Source organism: Monodon monoceros, unplaced genomic scaffold, assembly GCF_005190385.1.
Source record: "Monodon monoceros isolate NGI ecotype Baffin Bay Population unplaced genomic scaffold, NGI_Narwhal_1 Super_Scaffold_16, whole genome shotgun sequence".
Taxonomy (NCBI): Eukaryota; Metazoa; Chordata; class Mammalia; order Artiodactyla; family Monodontidae; genus Monodon; species Monodon monoceros.
This window is the reverse complement of record NW_021703772.1, coordinates 8,813,743-8,826,838: the sequence shown is the minus strand read 5'-3', so window position 1 is coordinate 8,826,838 and position 13,096 is coordinate 8,813,743. Positions and strand designations below refer to the sequence as shown.

The following is a 13,096-nucleotide window of genomic DNA, read 5'->3' as shown; positions in this document are numbered from 1 at the left end:
GTCCTTAGCCCACGTGTGCAATGGGAGTGTAATAATCTCTTTCACGCTTTAGTTACTATATCTGTCCTACTTATTTTTTGTGTTTTCTCCTCACGACATTCCTTCCCAACCCTCTCCCACTGACACACATTTTTATCTTTGCTGCCAGAAAATTGTCAATTGGGGTATAATGGTATGTCCTTTTGTTCCCATGAATTGTCTTGCAGTGATTAATAACGAGTACATCTTCACCCCTCTACAGCTGGAGTTAGCATGGTGTTCATTTCCTTCCTGGAAATCTTTGAATTCATTTTGATTAAAAAAATTTTTAATCCTGAGTTGGAGGATTAAAAAAGCTTCTCCAATACCGAGGGCCTGACAGGTCCCTGTAAGAGTGAAGCTGACCCTCCTATTTTCATACAGAAACGCTTTGTCCCCAGAGCCTGTTGCCCGCAGCTGTGGTGCCTCCACATCTGCTCTTTATTGTCATCAAATATCTTCCCAGTCACTCCCCGCTCGTAGCTCAGTCTCCATCCCTGGACACCCCCCCACCCCAGGAGACCTCAGCAATGCCAGGACAGCATCGTCCGCCATTTACACAGGCAGTCCTGAGGATCAGTCCGTGGGCTACGCCCTTATAAATAAAATCAGTCCATTCTCCAAACAAACCGTGAGGCGTATACTATTATTAGCCTCATTTACAGACGAGGAGACTGAGGTGCAGCAAGGTCGAGTCATGGCCCCACATGTGCGCCAGGAGCACAGCTGGACCTGGTCATCAAGCCGCGAGTCCAGGTTTGTACCTGCTGGGCCTGGCGCTCAGTGCACACCTGCACCACCTCACGGCATCCTCGCAAAGCCCCACGAGGCAGGGCCCATGAGCACCTCCAATTCATGGGTGTGGCAACAGAGACACGAGAGGTTAAACAGCGCACCCAAGATGACCCAGTTATTAAGAAGCTGAGATGCAGTGCAAACCACACCTGCCTGGCTCCAGAGGCTCCAAGGTAACTGCTACCCTCACCGCCTTTTAATTTGCACGTGCTGCTCTCACAATGCGACCTCCTCCTCTTCGTGCCTCCCGCCCCTGGGCACCCCCAACCCCACAGCCCCTGAAAGCTCCCCTCTCCCTCGAGCCCTCCCTCCACCCGCTGCACCCCCTGCCTCTCCACTGCCCAGTTCATCCCCAGCCCGGGTCAGTCCCCACCCCTGCTGCACTCCACCCCCAGGCCACTGAGCCAGCGGAAAACGCTCCAAGAGGCAAAGGGAGCCACTCAAAACGGTGGTCTTGGAGCACCAGCACCCCTTCCTGGTGCGAGATCAGACCCACCCCAGCCTCTCCCGTATCTCCTTCTGCCCTCCCCAGGATCCCCACCATCCACGGATGCCTTTGCCTCCAACGTCAGAGAGAAAACCTGGCTCATCGAGCATGAACCTCGGACCCCTTGTCCTCACAACGGCACGGTCTGCACCCAACCAACTTCCGCAAGGTGTTTCTGCTGCTTAGAGAAACTCACCTCCCAACTCTAGCCCACCTCACCTGTCTCCGCGGGGAACCTGCCCCATCAAGTTGTCACCGCTGTTTATGAGGGGTGTCCGTAGGGCATAGAAAAATGTTAGGGGATGTTACAAGAACAAAACTTCATTCCCTGCTTATTGGTTTTGAAGGTAGACACTTACAAATTGGATGGATACCTGTTCTATAATCTAAGGTGACCAGAAACCTTAATTTATGTATGATATGATCTTTACAGAGATTTCTGTAAAGGAACTTAACTTCTGTTACATAACACATATAGTGTTATATGAAGGGAAAGCTATTACGGAAGGAAAAGTTTTCAGTGTTCATTAAAATAATTGGATCTACACCTCTTCTAAATGAAAAGAACATGGGTATGAATATTTATAAGATGAAAGCACAGAAGCTTCGGATTAAACAACATTCTCAAAGTTCTGAACTCGAGACAGTGTTAATCACCAGGACAGTCTCCACGTGGGGCCGAAAGTCTCCAGGTCCACGTCTTCCAGCCCGGATGCATCTGCAGCCTGGATCCTTGCTCAGGCCCACCCTCCATCCTGGTCCAGGACTCCTCATCCCATTCCCTGATCCCATCACTTCCCAGCCTCCTGCAAAAAAAAAAGCACACTTTGTTCGAGTCCAAACACTGCCTCTGATGGTCTCCTTCCAGGCCTCTGTTTCCTCATCTCTACTATGGGCACAGCTGTGCTGCAAGCACGGCCTCCGGTCATCTTACTCTCTCTCTCTAGAATTATCTGATCCTAAGGTCTGGGGAAACAGAGGCAGACAGAAGTCCAGGGTCAGACTCTCACCTTGTTCATTGGAAACAATGAAGAAAAAGCAGCCCTAATGTTATTCTGCTGTCCCCAGCCCGTCGCCTTCCACTCCGCCTTCCCTTGCCTCTTCCCCCTTACCTGCTCCCCTCTACCCCTGCCTGCTGCAGGCCCCTGCTCTCGGCCCTCGGCCTGGCCCTCCTTCTCCCCCTCACCCAGCCAGGCTCCCAGCTCTCAGCAGCAGGCCCTCTCCTAACTTTGGAGCCTGCAAGGCCCACTGCCTCCACTGATCCCCTGGAGTCCCCTGCTCCCCCTGCCCCGCCAGTCCCTCTGCCCCGCCAGTCCCCTCCCCTGCCAGTCCCCCTCCCCACCAGTCCCCTCCGCCACCAGTCCCCCTCCCCCCGCCCTCTTCCCTTGCTGCCTGGCCTTCCTCCCTGCTCCTCACTCCTCCTTTGTCCTGAACCGCACTTCTGGCCCCCCTCTGGCCTCCAGCCATCTGGGCAACCTGCTCACCTGTCCCTACATCTTTCCCGCCCAGTCACCTCCTCCCATCATCGCCCCTCCTTTGGGCCATCGTGCAAACCATCCCAGAAGCCTGGTGCCCCTGCCAGCGGGCCCCTGGGCCTCTTGGAGCTTCGTGAGTTGGGCACCTCCTGGGCTCAGGGAGAGCCTGGTGGGCCCGCCAGCGCTCCAGGAAGCCCCCATCCCTACAGCCAGTTCTCATCCATCCATCTGGGGGTCTGACCTGTGTCACCTGGTGGCTGCCCCTCCTTGGGATCAGTCCATCAGGCCACGGGGGGTAACACGCTCCTCTGTGTCCACTCTGGGGTCCCTCCAGGCTCTCCAAGCCATCACTGGAAAGGGGTGTCTGGACTTGATGGACTCAGGGCGTCTTTCCCTGCAGGGTCCTTCCTTTCCAGGTGGCCAGGCACAGACAGCCTCATTCAGGAGGAGCAACTGCGCCTGGCGGCTGGTACGTACCCCACGCTCCAAACCAGGTGCTGGCTCCTGGGGGTCCCTTTGGCAGAGCAAAGGAGGCCTGAGTAGGGGAGGCTATGGCAGCAGGAGGAGGGGTGATGCCAGGCTCTAAGGTATTGGGGCACAAAAGCCTGCAGGAAGGGGGCAGTGGGGGGCAAGCCCCTCCCTACCAGACCTTGGCTTCAGAAGTCCCTGACTTAGGTTTCTGAGGTCACACCTACAGCCACCGTACAGCACCCTGCCACCCCAGAGGTCAGCCCTTCTCACCCCCACCCACTTTGGCTGCTCAGATTGTCCCCTGGGGCCAGGTGCTTTCCTTGTCCACCTTATAAAAGCTCCCTTTGGGAGCTAACAGCTCGATTGTCTCCATGGGGCACCGGCCCTCAAACTCATGCTGTTTGGGGGCCCCCTCCCTGCCCTGCTGTTTCTCCTTTGCACCCTTAACACAAAAGGCTGACTTAGCCCCTCCTCACACCACAGAACCTGGCGGCTTCCAACCCAGCTCTGGTTCTGCAATCACAAAACCTCAGTCTGCACGAGGGCCAGGACCTCTCTGCCCCCTCTCTGCAACAGCAATGGAATGTGCTTGAATTAAACATTTATGGTCCCCAGCCGCACTCACCAGGACCTCAGGGAGGTTAATTCTGGAAGCCAAATGTGAGGTGACCAACGGCTGTTAACAGCGCAAATCTCCACTGAAAGCCTCCACCCTGAGCTCTTGGTGCCAGGGAAGTGCACACGGCTGGACGCAGCGGGAAAATCCAGCCTTGGCCGGTCCAAGGGTGGTGAGCAAAACCCTCAGATTCGCCCCGGTCCCCGGGCCCTACACCCCACCGTCAGGGGCCTGAGTCACTTCTTGGGCAAGAGGCAGCTTCCCCCCAGGAGGCACTAGTTTGCTACCTGGGGGTTCGGGTGGCCAACTGTCCTGGTGGCCCAGGGCTCTGAGGGTTCCTGGGACACTGGCCTTTGAGTGGATGAGCTGCCACAGCAGGTCAGTGAGGGAGCTTTGGGGACTGGCCCCTCTCACCAATCTGAGGGTTCCTCTCCCTGAGTCCATCTCCCGGGGAAGGACATTGTCTGTTGGGCTTTGGCCCAGGGTCCTTTCTTCCACTGACTGTGTCTGGGACGCCCTGATCCTCTTTGGCTCCCGAGATGCACATGGCTTCCTCCTGGACACATGAGCACACACAGGGCCCTTCACTGCAGAGTCACTGGGCCTCAGAGCAAACACCTGGGGGTGGCGTGAGTATTTTCCTCTCTCCCTCAGACACGGCTGGCAGGCACCCTGGTTTCAACACCACAGTGACCACATTTCCAAGAAGAGGCTCCCGGTGCCACGGTCAGACAAAGGGGCTGTGTTACCTCAGGCTGTGTTTGCTGCCAGCATGTGGGAACGTCTGGAACATATCAGACAAGGGGCTTCAGGTTACACGAAGCAGACCAGTCTCAGGAACTAGAGTGTGTGGTCTTGGGCCCAGCGGCCACCCCCGGCCCAGCCCAGCCTCTAGTCTGGACAAGGGGCCCAGGCAGTGAAAGATGACGGGATTCCACACGTCTGTTCATTATTTTCTCCATCAGGAATTCTTTCCTTCTGAACCGACTCCTGGTGGGGTCTCAAAGGAGTAACAGACCACCTTGCCATAGAGGGGGCTTTGCCCAATTAATCTGCCCCAGGGTCCAGAATAATTGTGCTGTGTGTCGCCATCTTTCCACAGACCTTCACAGGCTCACGACCAGAACTGTACACACCCACCCTGAGAGGTACACACACCCAGAGACACAGAGATATGTAGATATGTCCACACAAACAAATATACACCCAGAGACATGCCCTAACCTAGAAACACACACACTCACACAAACTCATCCAAAGATACACGTAGACAGGGGCACAAACACACACACGCACACGTGCACACACACACCCAAGGACACCCACACATGCTTATACTCCCACAGACACACACACAGACTCACTCACACCTAAAGACACAGGTACGTGTCAAATCACACAAATGTGTAAAGAGATCTAAAGTCAGAGAACTACCCGTACTCACACACTCACTCAGCTATGCACTCCCAGGCAGGCACAGCCCTGAACCACCACAGATCCTCTGCAGCTCCATTACCTCATAGCTGGGTCATGACCTCCTCTCCCTCCCCAAGGCCACAGTCCCGGCTTCCTAAGCCTTCCTTACCGAGAGTCCTGAGCAGAAGACAAGATGGCAGGTCATTCAAGAGAGATACTTGGAGGGGACAGAGGCAGGATACAAGCAAACTTGACCTGAGCCAGTGACAGTGACAGACGACAGCATCACCTTCCTGTTATATAGCACAGTCCTCATACTCTTGGTCTCCCACAGTCCAGGGTGAAACCCCAGACCTCCCCACCACCCCAGGATGCAGTTGGAGAAGAATTTGAAAAGATTCTTGCAGTAAATCCTAAGAGTTTTCATCATAAGGAAAAAAATTTTTTCTATTTCTTTAATTTTGTATTCATATGAGATGAAGGATGTTATGATAATTTATGATATTAAATGTGTTATGATAATCATTTCATGATGTATGTCAGTCAAACCATTATGCTGTACACCTTAAATTTATACAGTGCTGTATGTCAATTATATCTCAATAAAACTGGAAGGAAAAAAAGAAAATATTCTTGCAGCCTGCATTTGGAGAGTCATTAACCTAAAAGTTTCTCGAAGAGTCCCAAACTCATAAAAACAACTAAAGAATGAATTCTATGGAGAATCCTATGAGAAATGAAAAACATACTGCTATGAAAGTGAAACATTTAGTTAATTATGGTGTATCTTGCATGAAAGAACTATATTAGATTTTTAACTCTGTGGAATAATACATAAGCTAGAATATAACTTTAAGAAAATAAATTTGCCCTGTGTCATTCCAAAAAATATTGCGTGGCAAGAGCCTCATCTAGGAGAAAGTTAATGCTAATTTCTCAAAATCTGTAAACTATGCAGCACACATGATGTCGGAATTACCAAATAGAAGAGAGAAAGTTGGGACTTCCCTTGTGGTCCAGTGGTTAGGACTCCGTGCTTCCACTGCAGGGGGCATGGGTTCGATCGCTGGTCAGGGAATTAAGATCCCACATGCCGCGACATGGCCCACCCCCGCAAAAAAAAAAAAGAATAGAGAAAATTTACCAAGGAGAGCAAGCTGTTTGAATCCTTTAAACTTTGGTTAAAGTTGTTCTCATACTAATAATTGGGGCGTGGAGTGGGGTGGTTAAATGTCACATAAAAAAGCTGGCCAGGCAAGGACTTCCCGAAATGCCACTTGAGGAAGTGAAACTGTCAGGACGGGCTTCATATGGAATCAATTTTCTTTACAAAAGACCGTGTTATGTCATTTGCTCCTAAAATGCATAAGAAGTATCAATACAATCAAATTTCTCTTTCTGCAACCAGATGACCGGAAAATGGTTGCGCCAGCCTTGCATACCCTGGTCTTCTGCCCTGTTTTTCTGTGGCCAAAAAAAAAACACCAAAAAACGGTTTTAACAAATACTTTTTATATGGCTTTGAGAAATATTTGGTCTTTCCCGATAGCATCTCACTTGAAAGAAAAACTAGGGAGCTTGACTGGTGCTGGGGACACTTGAATCAGGAGGAAGGTAAATGAAGATTCCAGGTCCTCTTTTGGCTGAATTCTACCAGCTCTGGAAAATGAAAAACTCTCCAGGAACCCCAAGCAGCAGGCAAAGGGCAGGGCTTGGACCAGACTCCCAGAGCCCTGGGCTTTTGCATCCAGCCACCCTCCGGAGCACTGCGACAGCCTTAAGCCTCCCTTGAGTCCCATCACCTCTTTTTCATTTTCCCCTGGGCAACTGAAGGATACCGTGTTGGATGTGAGGAAATAAGTCCCCCAAGGCCAGTCATTTGTTGGCGAGAACCTTGATGCTCATTGTGTCTCTTCCAGGTCTCAGTAAACAGCTCCCAGGTAAAGTAGGAGGGCTTGGCCTTTCTTAAGAGCTAATTAAACCGCCTCCAAGTAGCACCTGGGGAGGAAAGTCAGCTATGGCATGGCTCCCACTTCCCCATCTCGGGGTGGGAAGCATGATGCACGAGGGGTCTCTTAGAGGACAGGCCAAGCTTTCGAGATGGAGAGCCATGGGGACTGGCCCACCACGGCACCTCCCCCGCACCTTCTTCCCCAGACTTCTCATTGTCCTGCAGCCCCAGGGCTGGCCGGGCTGAGCCTATGAGAACCCAGTGCTTACCTTTGCCCCGGGGGAAAGGGGGCCCGGGCAGCTCTAGGGGACAAGGCTCCTTTTCCATGGCTCCAAGGAGCTGAGCCATGGGTTTCCTCACTTGGGTGGACATTGCAAGCTCTGTCCTTGTTCAGCCCTGTCTGAGATGCCTGGGGGGAGCCCGGAGGTATCATGGGTCAAGGAGAGAAAGGAGGGTTGTCAGGGGTGGGGTGATTTGGAGCCTGGGAATGACGTGACCCAGACGTTTCCCAGAGAAGTTTCCAATCCAAAAAGGGCAGGGGTGGTCTGAGGTGTTTTTCATAGAAGCAGTCCACTTCTGTCGCCCTGAGAAGACTGTATCCTTCTAGCTGCCCAGCCCCCAGGGCTGCAGAGGTCTGGGCCTCATACCACTGGCTCCGTAGAGATTCATAGGGGTATCTTCTAGGATACCTGAACAGGAGGCCAGGTGGACCCGTGACCCCCAAGGTAAAGGTGTCTGTGGGTCTCTGGCAATGACAGGGGCCAAATGTATCGACTCACCACATTAACAAGAGGGAGGGACCAGGGTGCAGGCCAGTGAGTGGTCTGAAGTGAAAAAAGAGGACCCCCTATCTGATTTGGAGAACAGCTCTGTGTGTGTGTGTGTAAAGAGAGAGAATGGACAGGAGGCCTTTGGGGGTCAGGAGTCAGGTGAAGGAGTGTGTATGGAAGTTTCACATGGCCTGGCCCTGGGCACTGTGCCCGGGGCAGAACCTTGTTCTGAAAGTGGGGTCAGTGCCACGATTCCTTCCCCAGCAATGAGGCTGCCCACTCACTGAAGAGACACTAGGCCCTTGTGCGGTAGAGAGGGTTTGGGGAGGGGCTACCACTCCCCCCTCCCCAGTCACCTCCATCCCAGCAGGCCCAGAGCCAAAGTGTCCTGCTGGGCCCTGAAGAGAGCCAGTCCCCCCATCCTCAGTCTGGGGGGCACCCCCGCTGTCCTGCCATGCCAGGCCTAGGGGGTGCAAATGGCCTGAGAAAGCCAGGGCCCTGGGGAACAGGTTCTTACCTGGCTCTTTGGCCTGTGCCTGGACCAGGGCCCAGCAGAGACTCTGCTTGGGGTAGGACCTAGCCCTGGAGGAGAGGAAGTGAGAGAGGAAGGGGGTAACTATGCAGGAAGGGGCTTATGGAGGGCTCCTCAAACTCTGCTCCTCTCCCCACTTGCCCTTGGCATTCAAATTCGGAGCTCAGGGTTACGGTTTCATGGTACTACATTCACTTCGTAATCATTTGCAAACTTGAGGCCATCAGCAGGTGGCATCCCAGCTCCCTCGGCCGTGAACCCTGGAGAAGAGGCACCAGTCGGATGGTCTGTCTTCACAGCAAGAGATCTCACCTCACAGGAAGGCGGTTATCAAGACTGAGAAGTCTACAGGGACCGAAAGAAAGCATAATCCTGGACGCTGACCACACCACATTGCGCCCTCCTGGAGGGGGCAGGGAGCCTGGGCTCTGTTTCTGGGCTCTCAGGGGTCACCCCTACCCATGCCCCGCCAGCACGCCAGGGCTCACCTTCCTAGGGGGACATGCCGCCGCCTTTTGGCTGACCCAGCTCGAGCTGTCTGGCCCAGCTGGGGAGACAGAAGAATATGAAAGTGGGTGCCCCCATTTCTGGCCAGTCCAGCCTTTCCTTGCTTCTGTCCTGGATGGGAAACAGGAGGAGCCCTGGCTGCACTGGGGCCTGCAAGAAGGGAGTCAAGGACGGTGTGGAGGCCCTGAGGCTCAGGAACCTCCAGGCTCAGAGGCGGCCTGCGTCCGGTCCCCCCGTCGCCCAGCCTTCACCTCCAGCCGGAGTGCTCTCTCCCAGGTGGCTGAGAGCTCACTGTGGAGAGGGGGGCCTCTGGGAGTGCTGGAGGGCCCGCCAGGCTGCCTCAGAGCTGCCCACCATGGGCTGCCCTGCGCCCCCGATCCACGAAGCTCTGAGAGGTCTGGAGGCCCGCTGGCAGGGGCATCAGGCCCCTAGAACAGTTTGCAAAATGACCCGAAGGTGGGGAGATAGCGGGAGGAGGTGACTGGGCGGGGAAGTTGTAGGGACGGGTGAGCAGTCTGCCTGGGTGGCTGGAGGCCAGGCGGCGAGGGAAGAGGGCAGGGGGAGGGGGCCTGGCGGGGGATGGGGAGCCGGGGACTCCAAGGGGCCTGTGGAGGCAGTAGGCCTCACGGGCTCCAAAGGGAAGTGGGGGGCTGCTGCAGCAGGTAGGGGTAGAGGGGAGCAGGTAAGGGGGAAGAGGCAAGGGGAGGGGGAGGGGGAGGGGAGGGCGGCAGGCTGGGGGCAGCAGAATAACAGCAGGGCTGATTTTTCTTCATTGCTGCCAGTGAACAGGACAAGAGCTGGACCCTGGGGTTCCAGAATCCGAGTTACGTCTGCCCCGTGGATTTGTCCTTGTGACCTCGGAAGCAGAGAATTCTAGAGGGAGAGAATGAAAAGTCCCGCCTGCAGCACAGCTGTGCCCACTGTAGAGATGAGGAGACCAAGGTCTCCATCAGAGGCAGTGCCTGGGCCACAACCGGGTATGTTTGTCCCAGGGCAAGGCCCCTCCCCAACATGAGCCAGCACAAGTTAGGCCCATCTGGGGGTTCATGAGACAGACTCCTGGCTCCCCCATCCTTGAAGAGAGCCTGAGAGCCTGGCTGGCTGGTGCTCTGGAGTGGCCCCTCTCTCCCAGGCGTATCCTCCCTCTCCCAGGAGCCCCTCCATGGCAGGGTCAAGAGGCTTGGATGCCTGGGAGATGTGTGGGCTGAGGAATTTCCTAGAGCAAACAGGGATCCCCATGTTTGTCTCTGAGCGTCCCTGACCCAATGGGGCCCAGGCAGCAAAAGCAGCCATGGAGTGTCGGTCAAAAAGCAAGAGCCTGGAGTGTGGAGAGTCCCCTTGGGGTCTGTGCTGGGACGTGGTGAGCCAGGCGCTGCCCCCATTCTCCCTGGCTTCCTACCCCAGGCCCAGGAGTCAGGACCAGTGAGAAGAGTCAGGTAAGAAATCTCTCCATGGAGACCGCTTCCACCTGTCATTCATCACTCACGCAGTAACGTCCCCGTGCTCTCTGGATCCCAGGAAGGACCTCAGAGAGATTTCCCAGGACAGTGATGGAAATTACCTAAGACTGGACATTGGACTGGGACAAACCTGATCCCGCCCACGTGTGACTGACTGATTTTTCCTAGAACTTCCATGAGCTTCACAACAGAGACCAAGGAACCTGGGTTTCTGGGGACTTGCTGGACTCACCTTGCAAGTCCACTTGACCCTCATGCCTTCTCCTCTGGATGTTTCACTGTCTCCAAGCAAATGCCCAAGAAATCCTGAACCCCATCAAGCCACTCCCCATGTCATATCCTACTGCACCCCCCTCCCTTGTCTCCACTTCATCTCTAAGCTCCCTTCCAATGATTCTCCAGGCCTGGGGCCACCATGCATCACTCTACCATGTTCTTCACTGTCCTCCACTCCCCTCCGGTCCTCACTTGCTCTAATTACAATGACTCCTTGCAAACACCCCAAGATGCTGGCAGGTTCTTGGGAAGAGCTCCTGTGCCTGCTTCCCACCGTGAGGGAGCCACAGGGAGAGTATGACAGGGCCGCAGACAGGATGTGGGGATCAGAAAGTGAGGGTGGCGATGCTGCTCCCCCTGCCACACTGGAGACCGGGGCGGTGTGCCAAACCTCCCAGAGACCCCAGTGGCTCAGCCCGGAGTGGAAGCACTGATCTGACTCTTGCACATCTCGGGGTGGTGCGAAACCCCGAGTCAGCCCCGAAGGTTCTAAACCAGGGGCCACAGAATGATTCACTGAGCCTGGGAGGGGGCAGGAAGCAGGAGGGCATCCCAGCAGGGAGAGATGTGGGCGGGTTAGCACACCTGTGAGAGCTCCTGGCGCCGCCGTGTCAGGCCAGGGCTCCTGGGGGATGTCGGTCAGCGTGGCGCAGAGAAGCCCGATGACCGGATGCTGACCCCGCCCCCACTCCCCGTAGCCACGCCCCCACACTCGTGAGATCTGGGGAAAGAGGAGGAGAATCCTGAGTTAACCAAGAGGAGGGGCCCTTGAAACAGAAATCAAGTCCTGGAAGAAAGGAAGAAGCTCTGGCTTCTTCCTTTCTTCACGTAAACAATGTGAGTTTACGAACTGAGATGGGAACCGGCCCCATCAGCGTGGAGGCTGGGATCCCAGGGCAAACCCCACAGGTTTGGAAGAAAGCTCACGGAGGGAACTGTAGGGGACTTGAATTCCAGGAACCATTGCTGATTGGTTCAGAGGGAAAGTTCCGCGGTGAGATGACTGACAGCACGCGAGCGAATTCTCAGAGTGAAAACGAGAATGCAGTGCCTGCGTGTGGGAGCCCCCGGGAGTGACTCAGCACTGATGTGTCACGCGACATTCTGCTTTAGCTGGAGGTTAATACCCTCGTTCAGGAGTGGGAAGAACACAACTGAAAGCTCTGTCGCAAATAGGCATGGAGCTCGTTATCACGACTCCCCAGACACAGACCACTGTCCCAAAGACGACAAAGCAGGACCACTGCCCGTGCTCACGACAAGGAATCCTTCCCGATGCCCTGCACGTGACAGACACCATTCTCGGCCCTGCAGATGCGACGATGAAGTCAGACACGTCGTCCCCGCAGGCACTGGCTCTCTGAACACATAACGGTGCCCCCGTATCCGTCCCCCAGGTATTCTCACTGTGCCGCTGGGACTTCCTTCCTCCCCCCGACCCAGCCCCCTCCCCCCCAACCCCGCAACCCCCGTTCCCAGCCACTCAGCCTCCAAGTGGAAGGGGGTGTGCCTGCTGGCCCAGGCCTGGGGCTCTCCTTTGTGATAACGATTCTTGCTCATGGGCAAAGCAGAGAGAACCCTAAAGAAGACCGGAGGCTCAGGTGATTTCTGCAAAGGACAGTGGAGCTGGGAGGGGGAGCCCTACAGACCAGCCTGGGCGGGGAGGTGGGCTTGGGTGGTTGGGATTTAAGAGAGAAAGAGGCGGAAAGAGAGGGAGTTGATTCTGGGAGGCAGCTGCCTTCTTTAAGAAGTATATTTCGAGGGTGAGTGCTGGGGCGAGGTTTTCACTTACTTAACGGAGCATTAAGAATGTACTCCCAGGACTTCCCTGGTGGCGCAATGGTTAAGAATCTGTCTGCTGGGCTTCCCTGGTGGCGCAGTGTTTGGGAGTCTGCCTGCCAATGCAGGAGACACGGATTCGGGCCCTGGTCTGGGAGGATCCCACATGCCGCGGAGCAACTAAGCCCGTGAGCCACAACTACTGAGCTCTGCGCATCTGGAGCCTGTGCTCCACAACGGGAGAGGCCGCGACAGTGAGAGGCCCACGCACCGTGATGAAGATTGGTTCAGAGGGAAAGTTCTGCGGTGAGATGACTGACAGCCACTGGCAAGTGGCCCCCACTTGCCACAACTAGAGAAAGCCCTCGCACAGAAACGAAGACCCAACACAGCCAAAAATAAATTTAAAAAAAAAAAGAAGAAAAAAAGAATCCGTCTGCCAATGCAGGGGACGTGGGTTCGATCCCTGGTCCGGGAAGATCCCACATGCAGCAGAGCAACTAAGCCCATGCACCACAACTACCAAGCCTGGGCTCCAGAGCC

At 55.0% G+C, this 13,096-nt stretch overlaps 1 long non-coding RNA gene across 1 annotated transcript; it reads left to right on the top strand.

The window, feature by feature from the left end:
- Positions 1–438: 438 nt before the first annotated feature.
- On the top strand, positions 439–2,129 carry LOC114897164. Its single transcript, XR_003794019.1, has 2 exons — positions 439–986; positions 1,346–2,129. It is a non-coding gene; the product is annotated as an uncharacterized LOC114897164 (long non-coding RNA).
- The last annotated feature ends 10,967 nt before the right edge of the window (positions 2,130–13,096 follow it).